The sequence below is a fragment of the Notamacropus eugenii genome, chromosome 7 (genome assembly GCF_028372415.1).
Source record: "Notamacropus eugenii isolate mMacEug1 chromosome 7, mMacEug1.pri_v2, whole genome shotgun sequence".
Classification (NCBI taxonomy): domain Eukaryota; kingdom Metazoa; phylum Chordata; class Mammalia; order Diprotodontia; family Macropodidae; genus Notamacropus; species Notamacropus eugenii.
In genome coordinates this window covers 114,870,250-114,887,940 of record NC_092878.1, presented here as the reverse complement: position 1 = coordinate 114,887,940, position 17,691 = coordinate 114,870,250, and positions in this window count along the sequence as shown.

Here is a 17,691-nt window from a genome sequence, read left to right as displayed (position 1 = left end):
TGCCCAGAGTCACATAGCTAATAAGTGTCTAAAGTCAGATTCGAACTCAGGAAGATGAGTCTTCCTAACTCCAGATCCATTGCTCTATCCTTGGCACTATCTAGCTACTCCTTACTGTGATTATGAGACCTTAAATGGTACCAGAAATTATATTAAATAAGTATCAAAAAAAAGAAAGCTGCATTCATCAGACCAGCCCTACCTGACAGTCTGTATCAAAGGCAACTTCCAGGTGCTGAGATATTAGAAAATCCTGCAAGTCAAACACCATTCAGCAAAGTGAATTCATTTTGTTTTTGTTTTTTTTTCTTGATAAAATCTTTTAAAATTGCTTCTTTCTGCCCTAGAGATTGTTCACGTTCCCAGGACATTCTGACCGAAAAAGAAAAAATGAAATAACTGCCTTGATAGAGAATCAACAAAATAAGATATCAAGGTTGAGTGCAGAAATGGTACCCAAAAGTAGACAAGATGGTTAAGTTGCAAGAGGGAGGTATAATTGATGGAAAATCCATGTGTTTCATTAGTATCCTTATGATGTCAAGAGAAAGTAAGGCCTCAAGCACATTCACATCAAGTTTAAGTCTTATAGTTAGAGGAGAACTTGGACAAGGGTTGCAAAGCATAAGGACACATGGATAAGTCCAGATCTATATCATTAGTAGGAACACAGAAAGAATGTTAAACTTGGACAATCTAGAGATGAATCTGAATCCCACTTCTGCTACATGATACCTAAGTGATTTTGCCAAGTTATTTCTCTGGAACTTAGTTTTCTCTTCTCTTAAAAATAAGAATAAAATTCAAAATGACTGTTGGCTTCTAATATATCTTCCAATTCGAGATCTATGATTCTATGTTGCCAAAACCCAGTCCCCAGATTGCTCCATCCTTTTCTGATATGATGTTGAGTAGAGCTGAAGAAATCACCCATAAGTGCTGGAGACTGGGCCCACTAAAAATTTTTGTTATCTAATCTCAACTAGCTCCCCACTCCCATTCCTTAACCTGCTTTGAATAAGGCAGTCCTCTCATTTCATTGCAGTTAATCCTTTATCCCACCTCCACTCTCCAAAGGTTTTTTCAAACCACTTTTCTCCTCAAATTTATGACACACCACATCACTTCCACACTCTCAGTTGGACCTTTCCTTATACTTTACTAAAAATAAAAATACAGTCCATTTGACTCAAGCTCCCATACATTCAATGCTCATCTCTGTATAGACCACTGCTAGATCTATATATCCAGCCACAATCTGCTGGGCTCTTATCCCTTATCACAAAAAGCCTATTAGATATTTTCAGTTGGAAGTCTCATAGGCTTCCTAAACTTGATATTTGAAAATATGCTATATAAATTCAAATAACGTAGCAGTGAGATAAGATTGTAGCTCAGCTAAGAAAGAGAATAATCTCACAAAGGGGAGATTACTCTTTAGAGATACATGTGTTGAAAATCAGAGGTCATTACTAGGGTTAGGTTCCCCTACCTATATGTAAACAGAACCGATTATCTTCAGGAGCATCCCTAACTCATTCCTCTTCCAAATTTCTTTATTACTGTCAAGGGTAATGCCGTCCTTCCAATCACCCAGGTTCATAACTTTGGTTTAATCTTTAACGCCTTACTCTCTTTCACCTTATATATCCAGTCAATTGCCAAATCGTCCTACTTCTGCTTCCCTCTGTCTTGCATATGTCATCTCCTCTCAATTCACATAGCCACTATTCTATTCATGCTCCATTAACCTTCCTCCTGGACTTTTGAAATAACCTCTCACCTGGTATCCCTACCTCAAGTGTCCCTACTCCAATCCATCCAAATAGCTACCAAACTGTTATTCTTTTTTGTTTGTTTGTTTTTGGAGGGGGGAAGGCAAGGCAATTGGGGTTAAGTGATTTACCCAAGGTCACACAGTTAATAAGGATAAGTGTATGAGGCTGGATTTGAATTCAGGTCTTCCTGACTCCAGAACCAGTGCTACAGAACCATGTCACCTAGCTGTACTGAAACTGATATTCTTAAAGTGCAGAAGTGGCATAACCTCCTCCAACAGACATGTGCTCAAAAAACTCTAGTGATTTCTTTTTATCTTTGGGATAAAATATAATTTCTTCTAGTCAGCATTTAAGTGGATCTCTTCACAACCTGCCCCCTTCCTACCTTTAGTTTTTTTTGGTCTCACTTTCTGCTCCACACACATGAATCTCCATCTCCAGTCTCTGTACTTTTGTATGTGGCTATCCTTCATGCCCAAAGAGTGCTGCTTTGTTATCTCTTCCTTTCAGCAACCCTGTTTCCTTCAAGATTAAGTTCAAGTACTTCCACATGAGGCCTTTCCTGATTCCTCAGGCTGTCAGCACCACTCCTGACCTCTACCACAATTACCTTGAATTAGAAATTCTCTTCAAGAAAGGACCTCAAGTGAAAAGGATTAAGAGGATAAAAGGGGACTCTTGAGAGAGAGACTGAAACCCTGGAACCACAGAAAAGTAGGGTAGCTAGCCTCCACGACAACTTCTGACTTTCAGTACATGTATGTCTAAAGATTAGGCTCCCCTTTGTAAGATTATTCCCCCACTCTTGATAGAGTTAAAATCTTATCTCACTCCCACATTATTTTAATTTACAAAACATATTTTCACTGAGCTGGAGCCAATGATCATATCCTACATAATTGTGCAAATTCAAATACATTTGACATTATTCACCCTAATCAGGACCTAACTGTATCACCAGCATTTGAGCACAGTTCCTGGCCTATCATAGGTACTTAATAGATACTGCTTCCCATTCCTTGACCTCTCTGCAGCATGTGACACTGTGGACCATACTTTTCTCCTGGATACTCTTTCCTTACTAGTATTATATTTAAAATTTTACATTGATATTCATTAAGAAAATTGTTTGATAACTTTCTCTGTTTTTTGTTCTCCCTGGTTTGGGTATCAAAACCAAATATGTGTCATTAAAAGAATTTAGTAGGACCCCATCTTTGTTTATTTTTAAAAAATAGTTTATGTAATATTGGGATGAATTGTTCATTAAATATTTGGTAGAATTCACTTACAAATCCATGTGATCCCAGGAATTTTTAATCAGAAATACTTGAAAGTTCTATAATTCATTACATATGAACTTTCTCCCTAGAAGGATAATATTCAGTTTTCAAGTGGGTGATTCTTGGTTATAATCTTAACTCCTTTGCCTTTTAGAATATCATATTCCAAGCCTTCCACTCCTTTCCATAGAGGCTGCTACATCTTGTGTGATCCTTACTGTGGTTCTATGATATTTGAATAGTTTCTTTGTGGATTCTAGCAAAATTTTGTCTTAGACTTGGGAGTTCAGGAATTTGGCTATACTATTCCTTATGGTTTTCATTTGGGGATCTCTTTCAAGAGATGATTGGTGGACTCATTCAATTTCTATTTTGCCCTCTTGATGTAATTATATAGGGGCAGTTTTCCTTGAAGATTCCTTGAAATATGACATTTAGGTTCTTCCTTTGATGATGGCTATCAGGTAGTCCAATAATCTTAAATGATCTGTCCTGGATCTATTTTTGAGGTCAGTTATTTTCTCGAATAAAATATTTCACATTTTCTTCTAGTTTTTCATTCTTTTGACTTTTTTGTTTATTTCTTGATGACTCAAATCATTGCCTTTCGTTTGCCCAATTCTAATTTTTCAGATATTATTTTCTTCAGTGAATTTTTGTACTTCTTTTTTTGTCTATTTGACCTATTCTGCCTTTTAAGTTCTTTTCTTTCAGCGCATCTTTTATGTTTCTTATCATTAGATCAGTTCTGATTTTTAAGATGTTATTTTCTTTGGTATTATTTTGTGTTTCTTTTACCTTCTCTTTTCATAATTTTATTGTATCACTCTCATTTCTTTTTCCAATTTTTCCCTCTATCACTCTTATCTCTTTCTTTGATTCTTCCAGGAAATCTTGTTATGCTTGAGTCCAGTTAATATTTTCATCTGAGCTTTCTGGTAGCTGTTTTTACATTGTTGTCTTCTTATGAGTTCATGTCTTGGTCTTCCTTGCTTTTTAGCAAGTAGCTTGTTATGGTCAAATTCTTTCTTTTTAATTGTCTACTGATTTTTTCCAGTCTATTTCTTGACTTTGTACTTTATGTTAAAGCTGGACTCTGTTAAACTTTTTAAAGTAAGGAGGCACTATTCCAAGCTGCAGGCTTTTTTGTTCTGCTATTTTTCTGAGCTAGTTCTCAGACTCAGCAAGGTTTTGGTGCTTCCAAGATAGTGTCATCCTGGGAAAGATATGGTCTCTCCTAGTCTGTGTTCTGATCTGAACAAGGAAGATCCCCTAATTACTCAGAGCTGGAAGGGATACTGTTCCTCAGGACTTTTGCTCCCTCTTACCCAGAAGTGCTAATCTCCATCTTTGAATGGTGCCCCAGAAGTGGATATAGGCAATGGAGTTGTCAAAAAGCATCTGAGCCTATGTCCAGTGCTAGCTCAGGGATTCCTTGTAATCTCCTTCTGACCAGGTTCCAAGTCCCCATACCATTGTTGGTTTGAGAGCTCCTGAAGCAGCTGTTACTACTTCTGTCACCACCATCTAGTTTCACATCAGTGTTAATCCACGTTGGCTCTGGGTCAGCCTCCATTCCTAGATCCCAATCTCAACTCACAGGTCTCTCCAACCTCCTAAGTTGTCTCACCCTGGCTCTGAGTTGGCTCTGCTACTCTAGAATTCAATTTGAAGCATTATTTTGTTTGTTTGAAAGGGAATATTGGGAGAACTCAGCCAAAGTACTTCTACTCTGCCATCTTGGCTCCTCCTATTGCCTCTAGAACACAATACAAACTCCTCTCTTTGGCTTTTAAAGCCCTACATAACAATCTTAACCTATCATTGTAGTATAACTGACCATTATTCTCCCCCCAGTATTCTGCAGTCCAAACTGCTCTCTCTGTTCCTCACATGTGACAAGCCATTTCCCATCTCTGTGCCTTTGTACTAACCATCCCCTATGACTGGAATGCATTCTCTCATCTTCTTTTCATAGAATTTCTCTGTTTCATTAAGATGAAGCTTAGGTATCATCTTCTATAGAAAGCCTTTCTTAATCCTAAGTCTCGGGGTCATCCTTCTTAAACAAGCTTGTATTTAGCTTTTTGTGTAAGTTTGTTTGTGTTAAGTTAATATTTCTGATTATTTGTGTGCGTGTATATATATAGGTAAAGGTATATATATATATATATACATGCATGTATATGTATCTGTGTCTCTATATCCTATGTGTATGTGTACATATATATACATTTACATACACACATAAAGAGTTAATATCCTTAATCCAAAAATGTCCATTTGAATATTTCATTCTATATAAAAATTCATTCTTTGTACCTATGTAGCATTTGAAAGTCATATTCTCACATTAAGAAAATATGCACATTTTGTATCTTTTATACTTCTTTTTCCTTTTGAGAGGCAGTATGGCACATAAAAAGTGTTGGATTTGGAGTTCATGGTCATACTCTCCTTTTGACTTGGACAAACACTTTCACTTCTCTGAGACTCAGTTTCCCCATCCATAAAAAAGAAATAATACCTACCACATTGGGATATAAAGAACCCACCACCACTACCACCCACATGCATTTTGAACCTTAAAGATCCATTTAAATGTGATTTATTTTCATTGTCCAGTTTTGATCCCCTTATAATATAAATCTAAAGACCCAGCATAGACATGTATGCCTGTAGTTCCATCCTGGGGCAGGGGCATGAGGGAGAGGTGGAGGGAAAGGATGGTAGATCTTCTGAGCTGATGGTTCTGAGCTTCAGTGGGCATTGCCAGATTGAGTGTGGGCATCCAAGTAGCCTAAGGAAAAGTGAACCAGACCAGGTCAGCAACAGCAGGTCAAAGCTCATGTGCTGGTCGGTAATGGTACTGGGTCACATATAGCCACTGTACTTCCATTCTGGGGAAGATAGAGCCAGATTAAAAACAGCAACCAAAGGAAAGAAATGCTTTCGGACAAAACTTTACTCCTTTTCCACACACAGACAGGTAAAATCAATGGCTGGATATCAAGGTGTGGCAACAAGGAAATATCAGAACAGTTATAGCTAAGACAGATAACATAGGAACAAAAAGACTTCGGGGCAAAGTCTCCAGTTATTGAGCCTGCTTTATTTGCAAAGACTATGGGAGGGTCAGTTATGTGTAAACTATTAAGTGTTTATATAGCATGCCTCAGAGAAATTCTTTTCAGTGCTAAAGTCAGACCTGAGCACATGGCTCTTTTAACACACACACACACACACAAATTTAAAATACCTATTGCACTTTATGCTAAGCCTTGGAGGAGATGGAAAGATTAACACCACACATTTGTTAAGAACCTCATCTGAGAATTAATCATTTGAACATTTCATCCCTCAGAAAAATTCTCTTTTTCCTCTGATGGAGTCTAATAGTGTGCTATGGCACATAATATAATAAAAACACAAGTGAACTCCAAGTAAAATGTTTAATGATGTCCCAGGCCAGCACATTTCTGGACATCTTTATGAAACCAAACAGGGTGATTTATCATACCTCTGATCCAAAACATATTTCTTGAACCCAAATATTTCTTTAAAAAGATATATCAGAGGTAAAGAACATCCAGATGAGTGATATCTCCTCCATCACCCCATCTCCATCATGTTTCATGCCTATATTCAACCAATGGAATATACTATAGATTTTTATCTGTGTAATTTTTCTTAGAATCTCACCCAACCTCCTCTTTCTACTCCCATGGCCGTTGACCTTGTTTAGGTTCCCACCACTTTTTGTCTACTAAAATAGATTAAAATAGGTAGTCCTAATAGGTTCCACTGCTTCAAATCTCTTCTCAAAAGTCCAGTAGGAATTCCCAACAGGGAAGTGTGGCTCTCATACCAGAACACTCTTATTTCAGATTGGTTGGGACAAAATGACACACTCATAAGTCACTGAACATATAACAATGGAGTCTTGCATTGCCTTATCAGAGCAAGGCTATGTAATAAGAATACAAAAGCATTTAGATTTTCTGAATGCAGACCATCACCACCACCTCCACCACCCCATCTCCAAATCCATCCAAGAATCTTGCCTGGTGAGTGTCATGACACTATGCCAGATAGGATGGTCCATCAAGTCTGAGAGGTGCAGGCTCAACACATGGCTGGGACTTTTTATGCTCTTAGATGATTAGGAAGCTTGCTCAGGAAGTTAAAGCCATTTGGACACCAAAGAGGCAGCTTTGTCTTCTTTCAGAGAAAGTCTTCCAGTGTTGTGAATGGGAGGAAAAAAAGTTTCATTAAAATGTTGGTCCTTTCATACCAATCGTCACATAACCTTTTAAAGTAATCAGTGTAGATTTCTCATCATGTCAGCCTCCTCCACCATTGTCAGTCACTTCTCATTGTCTAGAGGATAAATTACAAACTCATTACTCTACCATTTAAGGTCCTCCAAGGTTTTGATCCAGCATGGCTTTTAAGCCTTATTTCATATTATTCCCTTTCACCCAATTTCTGTTCCTGTCAAACTCTGTTAGGCCTCAATTTTGTTCTGTCCTTTCCCATCTCTGTGAATTTGAGTCTTTTTGGAAGGGGGCCCCTTTGCAGTACTGCATATTGAAATTCTTCCATTTTTTGCAAAGCCTAACTTTGATGCCAACCCTTCGCAGGGTTCTTCCCTGAACACTTCTCCCTCCCCAAATCCAAGTGGTCCTTCCCTCTTCAGCTCTCTTCTGCCTCTTTTTCTCTCTCTAAATTAGGAGAGCTATATACCAGGTGCTCCAGATTGAAATCCACATTGTGTACATATCACTGCTTTACAAGAAGCCCTAACAACTAACATTGTTATAGGACATTGCTACAGATTAAAATAAAATATATAACCATGCAAATAAATAGCATACATAAATATACATAATAAATAAATAATATACATAAATACAAAATATAAAACATATATAAATATAAAAATAAATTTTAAAAAACCCCACTTCATCTCAATTTACACATTCAGTCATGTGGCTTCCTTTCTTTGTGATTTCTCTCACTTAGCACTTTCATTTCTACTATGGCTTAAACTATCACCTGCAACTAAAATTAGATGTTAAAAAAGATTGGGAGTATTCTGGGAAGATGACAGAGTAGGTCAGAAAACTTTCAGCTCTTCATATTTCCTCCAAAAAAAAAAAAGAGAGACAGAACATTGTCTTAGAGTGAACACAGAGCAGCAGAAAAAATCAACAGCCAGGGTAAAGTCATTGTCTTCCTAAGACACCTTGAGAAGACCTCAGGAAAGAATCAACGTCCAGGGGCAGAGGTTTGGCCTGCAAACACTGCAAAAACTGCAAACACCTTCAGGCCAGTTCAAACAACAAACAAGCTCTGGAGGGAGCTGGCTTTGAAGGCAGCCTTAGCCTGAAGAACTTTCACCTCAGGGACAGTATGGATGTTGGAAGACTGAATAGAAGAAGACTGCAGGACCTTCCACTCTCAAGGGACACCAAGCACAGCTGTGCTGACCAGACACATCCTCGGCTGTGGCTGTGAGAAAGAGCTAGCACATGCCTGGCGAGTGCTATAGCAGAGGTTGAGGGGACCCTACTGGCTGTGAGCACCTGCTGCTGGGCACAGTTCCTCGTTTCACTTCCAGAATAAACAAGACTGCTGAGGTTTGCAGGAACATGTTCATTTGAAGAACAGCAGGGCTGGTTGATCTGACTGTGTCCTAAAGGTAGAGAGGAGTGTCTAAAGTTGGACCCCGGGACAGAGCTCAGAAAATAACAGTAAGGAGGACCTCAGGCTTGGAGCATCATTCCTCTTACTTTACTTTGGGACTAGAACTTGATTATAATAATAGCTGCTAAAAACAAAATTAAAAAGAGGAAGCAAAGGAGAAAAAACCCAAGCATAGAGAGCCTATGTGCATAAAGAAGAGCTAGGTTCATATTCAAAGAGAATGGAGCTAAAAAAGTCATTGTTTTTCTTTTGATGAGAAATTTCAAATATCTAAGCCCAAAAAGAGTTCTTAGAAGAACTTATAAAGGACTTTAAAAATCAAATGAGAGATCAAGGAAAAATTAGAAAAAAATAAGATCAATCCAAGAAAATCAAGAAAATTATGAAAAGAAAATCAACCAATTTGAAATAAAAACTCAAAAATTTAAGGAAGAAAATAATCTCTTGAAAACTGGAATTGGGCACCAGAAGCTAATGATGTTATAAGACACTGAGAAATAATAAAACAAGATCGAAAGAATGAAAAAATAGAAGAGAATGTGAAACATTTCATCAGAAAAACAACTGATCTGGAGAACATTATAAAATAGGTAGACTATCTGAAACTTATGCTCAAAATAAGAATCTTGATACAAGATTACAAGAAATTATCAAGGAAAATCACCCTGAAGTTCTACAACAGGAAGGCAAAGCAGAAGTAGAAAAAATTTACCAGTCACTACCTGAAAGAGATCCCAGGAAGAAAACTTACAGGAATGTCATAGCCAAGTTTCAGGGCTCCCAGGTAAAGGAGAAAATATTGCAAACAACAAGCAAAAACAATTAAAATATCATAGAGCTACAATAAGGATTACACGCAAGACTCAGCAGTTACTATGTTGAAGGACCATAGGTCTTAGAATACTATATTTCTTAGAGCAGAAGAGCTGGAGTTATGACCACAGATCTAGTTCTAGGAAAGCTAAGTATAAAATTCTGAATGCAAAAACAAAAAGAATATTTAATGAACTGGAAGACTTTCAGGTATTTGTGACAAAAATAGCAGAACTTAATGGAAAATTCAACATACAGGATCCAGGAGAAATATAAGGTAAATATTAAAGACCAATTATAAGGACTCAATGAGGTCAAACTTGTTTACCTCTTATAGGTAAAATGCTATGAGTACTCTTATGGCTGTCATCATTATTTGGGTGATTTGAGAGAAAAGCTTGGGCTGAACTGCGTATGATAGGGTGATTCTAAAAATAAAGCAGCATAGGGAAAATAAAAAGGAGTAATTATCTCTTACAAATGAGGTATGAAAAGAAGAGTCAATACAGAAGAAGCAATGTGGAGGAGGTAATGCAGATAGTGCTGTAACCTTACTCTCATTGGGAATGGGTTAAAGAGAGAACAACATATACATCTAGAAGTGTATAAAGGTCCAGATTTAGAATGGAATAAGAGGGCTAGGGATAGGATAAGGGATGTTCTTTTAGAAGGGTGCGTAGATTAAGAATTAGGAAGAGGGAGAGGATAAGGGAGAAACTCTTAGAAAAATAAGTAGATCTAGGTAGAGGGTGATGGTAGAGGATAAGGGAGGGACTCTTAGAGTGGTGGGTAGATTAAAGACTAGTAGGGTAAGGTAGTGGGTAGAAGTAAATTAGATGAGTGAGGAAGAATAGGGGAAATAGGATGAGAAAGTTAGTGAGAGAAATAGGATGGAGGGAAATATACAACAATGAATGGAATAGATTTACCCATAAAATGCAAAAGAGTAGCAGAATGGATTAAAAATCTGAATTTAACATTATGGAACTTTCAGGAAATACAACAAAACAAGAGATACACACATAAATGACTGGAGTAGAATTTATTTATTTTAATTAAAAGAGAAAAATAGGGAAACTACACTACGTGTCACCAATATTATTCAATATTGTTTTAGACCATTCAAAACAACTAGACATTATAAAGTACCTGAGAATATACCTGCCAAAACAGACACAGGAACTACATAAACATAAATATATAACACTTTTTATACAAATAAAGCTAGATTTAAATAATTGGAGAAATATTCATTGTTCATGGGTAGATAAAGCCAATATAATGAAAAAAATGACAATTTAACCCTATTTACTCAATGCCATCCCAATTAAATTACTAAAATTTTATTTTACTTAGAAAAATTAATAACAATATTCATTCAGAAGAACAAAATATCAAGAATGTCAAAGAAACTAAGGGAGAAAAATGTAAAGGAAGGAGATTCAGCAATACCAGACTTTTAATTATATTATAAGGTAGGAGCGTTGTTAAAGTGTAAAATGGATAATTTCAAAATTTTAAATAGTTTCTTGTTTCTGATCTTGAACCAAGATCAGAAGGAAAGCAGAAAAACTGAATAAGGATTTTCAGACATTCTCTCAGAGAGGATATAATTATGATGGAATACTGCCAGCATAAAGGAAATGATGAGCTGGTTGATTTAGAAAAACATGGAAAGGCTTGAGACCCATGCAGAAGGATGTTATCTACCTCCAGAGAAAGGACTGACAAAGAGAAATATGTCTAATGGAGTCTTACATATATTTATATGTGTGTATATGTATATTTATCTGCGTTTATATATGTATGTGTGATGTATATACATATATATATATTCATATTCTAAGGTAGGGAAGTGGGAAAAGGAAAATATAAAAAAGTACACAGCAGAGAACAAAAAACACATAGAAAGAAGCAGAGAAAAGCTGGGTTGCTTTGAAAACAACATGAAAACAAACCTGTTACATAGGTTTTTGAGAAATGGGAATTTATTTTGTGTGGAATTCTCTCATGATCTGCTGTGTGCAAGGAAATGTTCTTTTCTCTTTATTTTATATTTAAGTTCAAAATGAATAAAAAATTTAAAAAATAAAAAGAGACTGGACTGTTCTATATTTCACAATCAGGTAACCTCAGCAGAATATTGCTACACACAATAAATGTTTGATAAATTTTTTATCAAACTGAATTGATTTGACTATAGAACTATGAATTCTGTAACTGCTTTCTTTAGAATGAAATCTATGGGTGTTACACTTGAGGTCATCCGGACAAAATTTAGCTGTGAGACACCCAGACCATCAAGTTGTTTTTAGTATGAGTCAGTTCCGGTTATGTCTTATTTCAGAAGCTGAACTGTTAACGTTACAAGCAGATTTCTCCAGTCAGTTTCCCATCTACTCATCTGGCAGGGACCATAGGTCCAGTTTCTTTAGTTGTAATCCAAAGGAACCTGAAGGAAATCCAGGAAAACGGCAGCCTTGCCATTAACATCAATGCACCATTCTTGGCCCTTCTGGGCAGTCTGGATGAAGATAAGTCAACCCACTCAGGCTATCCCACTTAGAAAGTGAAGACAGTTGGGTTTATAGCAGTGGTAACTGAAGTGGGGAGACCCTAAAATAAATCTTTTGCTTCTTTCTCTTCATCTATTCTTTCCAATCTATCATGACAGGCTCTAGGAATAACTGTAAAGTGAAGCAAGTCTTAACCTCATGCCTCTTGTGTCTTTCTGTGCCCCTTTCTTCCTGTTTACATAGTTCACAGAAGCCCAGTCTCTTCATCCCACTTCAGGCTCTCCTTCCTGGGGAGATCCAACTGGGCATCATCTTGATAAGATCCATGAGGCTGAGGGAAATTAAAGTGGTGACAGAGATAATAAAGAGGAATGATGCAAGAGATGATGCAAAAGTAAATTAAAAGGTTTTGACAACTGATTGTATATGAGAGAAAAAAAAGAGGGGGGAGTCAAATATTATACCAGTTTCTAACATGAAAAACTAGGTGAATGATGGTACCATTAATAGAAATAATGAGGTCGTAGATGTGGGGATTAAACTTGTCCAGTCTACAATAAAAGAGACTGAGGCAAAGGTCTGAGCTAATGGCACTTCTAATGAAGTGGATCTCAGGTCTTTCTCCTGATCAGAGATGCCCCCTTCTTTCAGGCTCTTGTATTTACAGTTTGATACCCAATCTAAATGCATTTAGATTGTAACAAACCAAAGAAAGACTAGAGTCTTTTGGTGGATCAAAAGAGGAATGAGAAAGTTGAGTCATTTGGACCCCTATTCTAGTCCAATCAGTTGTAATCAATCTGATATGATTTCATAGAGGTAGTCACTATAAATTCTGTGTATTATCCTCAGAGCTATGAACTGTAGATTGTAAGTTAATTTGCTTAATCATAGGAAGCTACCTAAAGGCTCTCCACTCTTGTTTTCCCTTGTCACGGTGACCAAGCCCAGAGTTGACTTCACTACATGGAAAGTCCTCCAATTTATTTTTGTACCCCTAGACCATTCTATCTTATCCAACAGAGCAGGTGACCATTTTATGATCATCATGTGTGATACAAGACTAGAAGGGGCATCCCCTTAGTGAGGCGCAAAGGTGACATTAGAGAAGAGAGAAATGGGTACAACTTATAATGATTATATTCCACTTGATTAAACAATAAATCATAATATACCAAATATACAATAAATGTCTGAGGTAATTCTCTCACTGACCAAGAACTGTAAGGGACAGGGACTTCCTAGCAAAACATATGTGAAAAGCATACCTACAAGATAAGTAAATCAGGGGGACCACAGGGCCACAGCACTGTCTGTCCTATAAAAAGGTTTTAAAAATCTTTTGAGTTTAAGAAAACAATTCAAGCAATTTTGACAAACAGCCACCCCCTTATGGTGACAAGAGGCAACATCCCTGCAAATACAAACAGATCTACATGGCTGCAGCACAGGGAGTGAAGGAAAATAAGACAAAGGACTTATCAGCCATTGCTGTTGGTGGTGGAGCAAAGGCCGAAGTAGGAGACTGAAAAGGAGTAGTTAAGGTTCCAGTCACAAGTGGATTAGGAATCATTTGTGGAGAAGAGGATGATGATGGTGTTGTGCTTACTCTTTGCATCTCATACAGTTGGCCAGTCTCTGAAACATCCTCTGATGAAGCCCTCTGGTCCTCTGGAGGTCTCTCCTCTTAGGAATACTGGAATGAGTGGGGCTTCAAAAGCAGCTTCTAGTGGATTTGCTTCTCCAGTTGAGGCCACTTGCAGAGATCCCCTTCTCTGTTAAAAATGTCTGACAAAATAGATCTTAATACAATTTTAGTTTGCTATGACAGTAACCAGATCAGGTAGTGAAAGTCAGCATTAATTAATTAATAGCATTAATATGGTCATTAGTATACCAGAAAATTTATATTTTTTAGGTTGGCAAATTCAAATAACTGAAAAATTAAAACATTTTAAACTCAAATTTTATATTTGGCATATATACTTACCTAATATTGTTACAACCAACTGAACAGTTATCACTCTAGCTATTTTCTTTTAGTTACTCATCTCTCCCCTTGGAGGATGAGATTTTGTTAGGGAATTATTAACAGAACTAGGATGATGATCCCTGATACACAACTGAATTAATTTAAAAGTTGTCAAAATAATTTCAATTACAGCAAAAAGTTCTGGGATAGGATGTATAAATGGATATTATAGTCAATTTCAAGACAGTATAGATTGAATATTTATAACAAAACATGTTTGCCTTTCAAAATATGTTCAACATTCAGGTGGTAATAGTAAGCCCAAATAAGACTGGCTTTTCCCATTTAGGTAACAGAAGATATTCTATCATTCTTTTAAGTTTTAAACCAAAACCGAATATATTTCTGTTTTAGGCTTAGTAATTAGTAGAACAGCAGTCTGGTCCCATAAACTGTTCCATCAATACCCAATTATCCTCACATTAATTTTAGGAAGGACTAAAATTTTAGGTGAAATAGCTCAAATCTTATCTCCAGTATTAATCTATGAAATTTCACAAAATTTTAATTGTTGCATCATGAGACCTTGAATTGGAAAACGATCCTTTGTCTCTCTTAATGTTATTAGATGGATGTTTCAAACAATTTTTACATGTAAAATCCTTAATCCATTTTTGAAAATTGTCACATCTCCTACTAATCATGTTATCATAATGAAAGAATGTTTGTTATAAGGTGATTTCTTACAAACTAAATAACCCACCAAGTGTAAAGCTTCATGGTCTCTGTTATCTGATTCAAATGACAATTCAAAAGTGATCCCTCACTAGCATATATTAACCAAAAATCGCCAACAGCATTCATCTTCTTTTACACTTGTCCTTATCAATGGAATTTGTTAAATGAGGAGAAAGGTAGGAACATAGCGGCATTAGTTCTGTTTGATTTCAGGTATGAGTCATAGGCAGCCAATTGTACAACAGGATATCATAGCCAGGTTCAGAATTAAATGTCTTATTTATCAGGATGGGGATAGGGCAAGAGAATACTACCTTCACCTATGCAAGGTCATTCTCTTGACTTCCAGGGACAGACATCCACTTGTGGCAGTCCTCAAATAGCAGGGGCACATGGTAGTTCCCTTGAATGATGAATTAACAGTAGAATAGCAGCAAACTGAAGTCCTAAGAGATTCTTCCTCAAATAGCAAAATCACACTACTTATAGCTTATGACTAGGAAGTTGTTGTTTTTCTCATATATTAACCTCAAAATCTCATCCAGAATTTCTTTCATCTATTCACAAAGTCCATTCACTTACAACCATTATTCTTCTCTACTCCCCCCATACCCTCTTGGTTTGCAGATAAAGGCAAAGGGAGAACATCAGACCACTTCTAGAATACAGTGGGATGAGAATGAGAGGAGATTCCCTCAGCAGAGTCCATGTAGGTAAGTGGGTCATACCTGGGAACAATCTCAAGGACTGACCTGGGCACAAGAATAATCTTTTTCTGTAAGTGCTCAAAAGGGCATATAAGTTAGCAGATGGCCACTAGTGGATGGGACTTGAAAGGCAAGCTGATTAAAAGCTACACAAGTTGGATAAGTGGTGTCTCAAGTAACCAACTCTTGTGAAATTAAATCTATTATTCCTTGTTTGCCACAATGACCCCTTCTTATGAACCAAAAAAAGTATACATGGTGATACTTCTTCAGTCCACTTAGACTCAAGAGTTCTGTTTATCTCTGTATTGCTGTTTCTACTTCTTCACCCCAAGTTCATACACAGTGAATAGTTGGTTCAAAATAATAGCATTAAAAAATGCAATTACAAGAGTTTCCAAATGATCCCAAATGACATCCACTCTACTATTTGAAAGTTTCTTTTCCCCACTTTGGGTGGGAGAGACCTTAGACCCTCAATGGCAGCACTGCAGAGTTTCAGAATACCATGACCGAAGGTCTCATCCCAAGCAACCCCATAGACAAAGGTCTCTTAAGACATCTTACTGTGTTTTTTTCCTAACAGTAAATCATTTACTATTGTTATTATTTTCTAGTTAAAATAGCCTGATAATCATATAACAGATATTTGTATAATGTAACAGTATTCAGATTGAAAACAGGAAGAAACTTGCTTAAACAACTTCAGCCATTTTGTATTCCAAACATCATCAATCAGGTGAAAATAATGTAGTTAAATACCTTTCAAACTTATCAATTCAGAGAAAGTCATTTATCTTATTACCATTTTCATACTAATCGTAGTAGTTTAGGTAGTTCCTCCCAAATGCCATGCTTTTTCTATGTCTTGAAAGTTGCTTAAGCCTGTTTTTAATAAAACTTTAAAATGTTTAGTCTATAACTTCCCGATTTTGTTGACATTCCATCCGGTTAGAGAAAGCACCTATAAATGTGATAACATTTTGTTTAATTGTGTTCCTACAAGGTCTGAACACTGCAGTGCTCATCCTTTACACAAAGGCACTGTGCTAAGCACTTCACAACCATGTGCTTCTCCCAACAACCCAGGAAGTTGGGTGTAAATATGTATTATTCCTTTTGTACATACAAAGACTGATTAGAAGTCTCTAGTTTACTACCATTACAATATTTCAACCCAATCAGTTTTGATTTATAATGACTAGTGGCAAGAACTAAACTGGAATAAGGTTCTATTATTTTTAGTTGGTTTATATTAAAAAAAAGAATTCATGGTGACACTCCCTACCTTCCATTACTGCTTGTTTGTTTCTTTGAGTTACCCAAAGAACCAAAGCAATTCCTTTAAACTTCCTAAATTCCTAACTCTTTAGTGTGACTATTTAAACTGGAGCAAAGAGATCATCCTTTATCAATCAATGAATATACTTTCTGAAACATATTTTGTAGTCATATTAACTAGGGAAGGAAGATGTGCGGCAACTATCAAAGGGCATTGCTTAAAAAAAATCCCTACATCTTTTTTTTCATTATTATTTCAGAGGGATTAAGACCCTGTGAAATCTCTTCAAAACTCCCAAACCCCCTACTTCCAAACACTGAAATCACACTGGAAGTGCAGACTCCAACTTTCTTTACCCATCTACTCCTTAACTTTTCTAATTTCCTTATGCAATACTACTCTTTCCTTCTTCTACTTAATTCCTCTAGTAAAGCCCTTTTTGGTTTTGCCTGTTTGTTTGCTTTTTAGTGGCTGCAAATGCAAATTGATACCAATTTTTTAAGGGCTTTGGGGCAATTGGTTATGATTGCATCATTTTTTAAAGTGATAGGCTATAGACTAAAATACAACTCTCTCAGTCACAAATTTAAGTAAGCAGGATGACTTTGGTGAAGAAATCATTCATCTCCTCAAAGTTAACCTCTTTTACGCTGGAAAGACATTCATCCAGCTATTTTGGCAATGCCCAAAGGGATTGGCCAAAGTTCAACTGTGGCCCAGGAACGTAACAGGAATTGCACTACTGGAAAACTATCTGATAGAGATTGTACTTTTCTGAAGGGCTCAGGATTTAACTTTTTCTCTCCTTTTTTTTTTTTTCAAATCTCTCAAAATTAAGTTCAGTTATTTTGCTTTTAAAATAATTTCAAGTTCTGCTTTTCCCTTTCAAA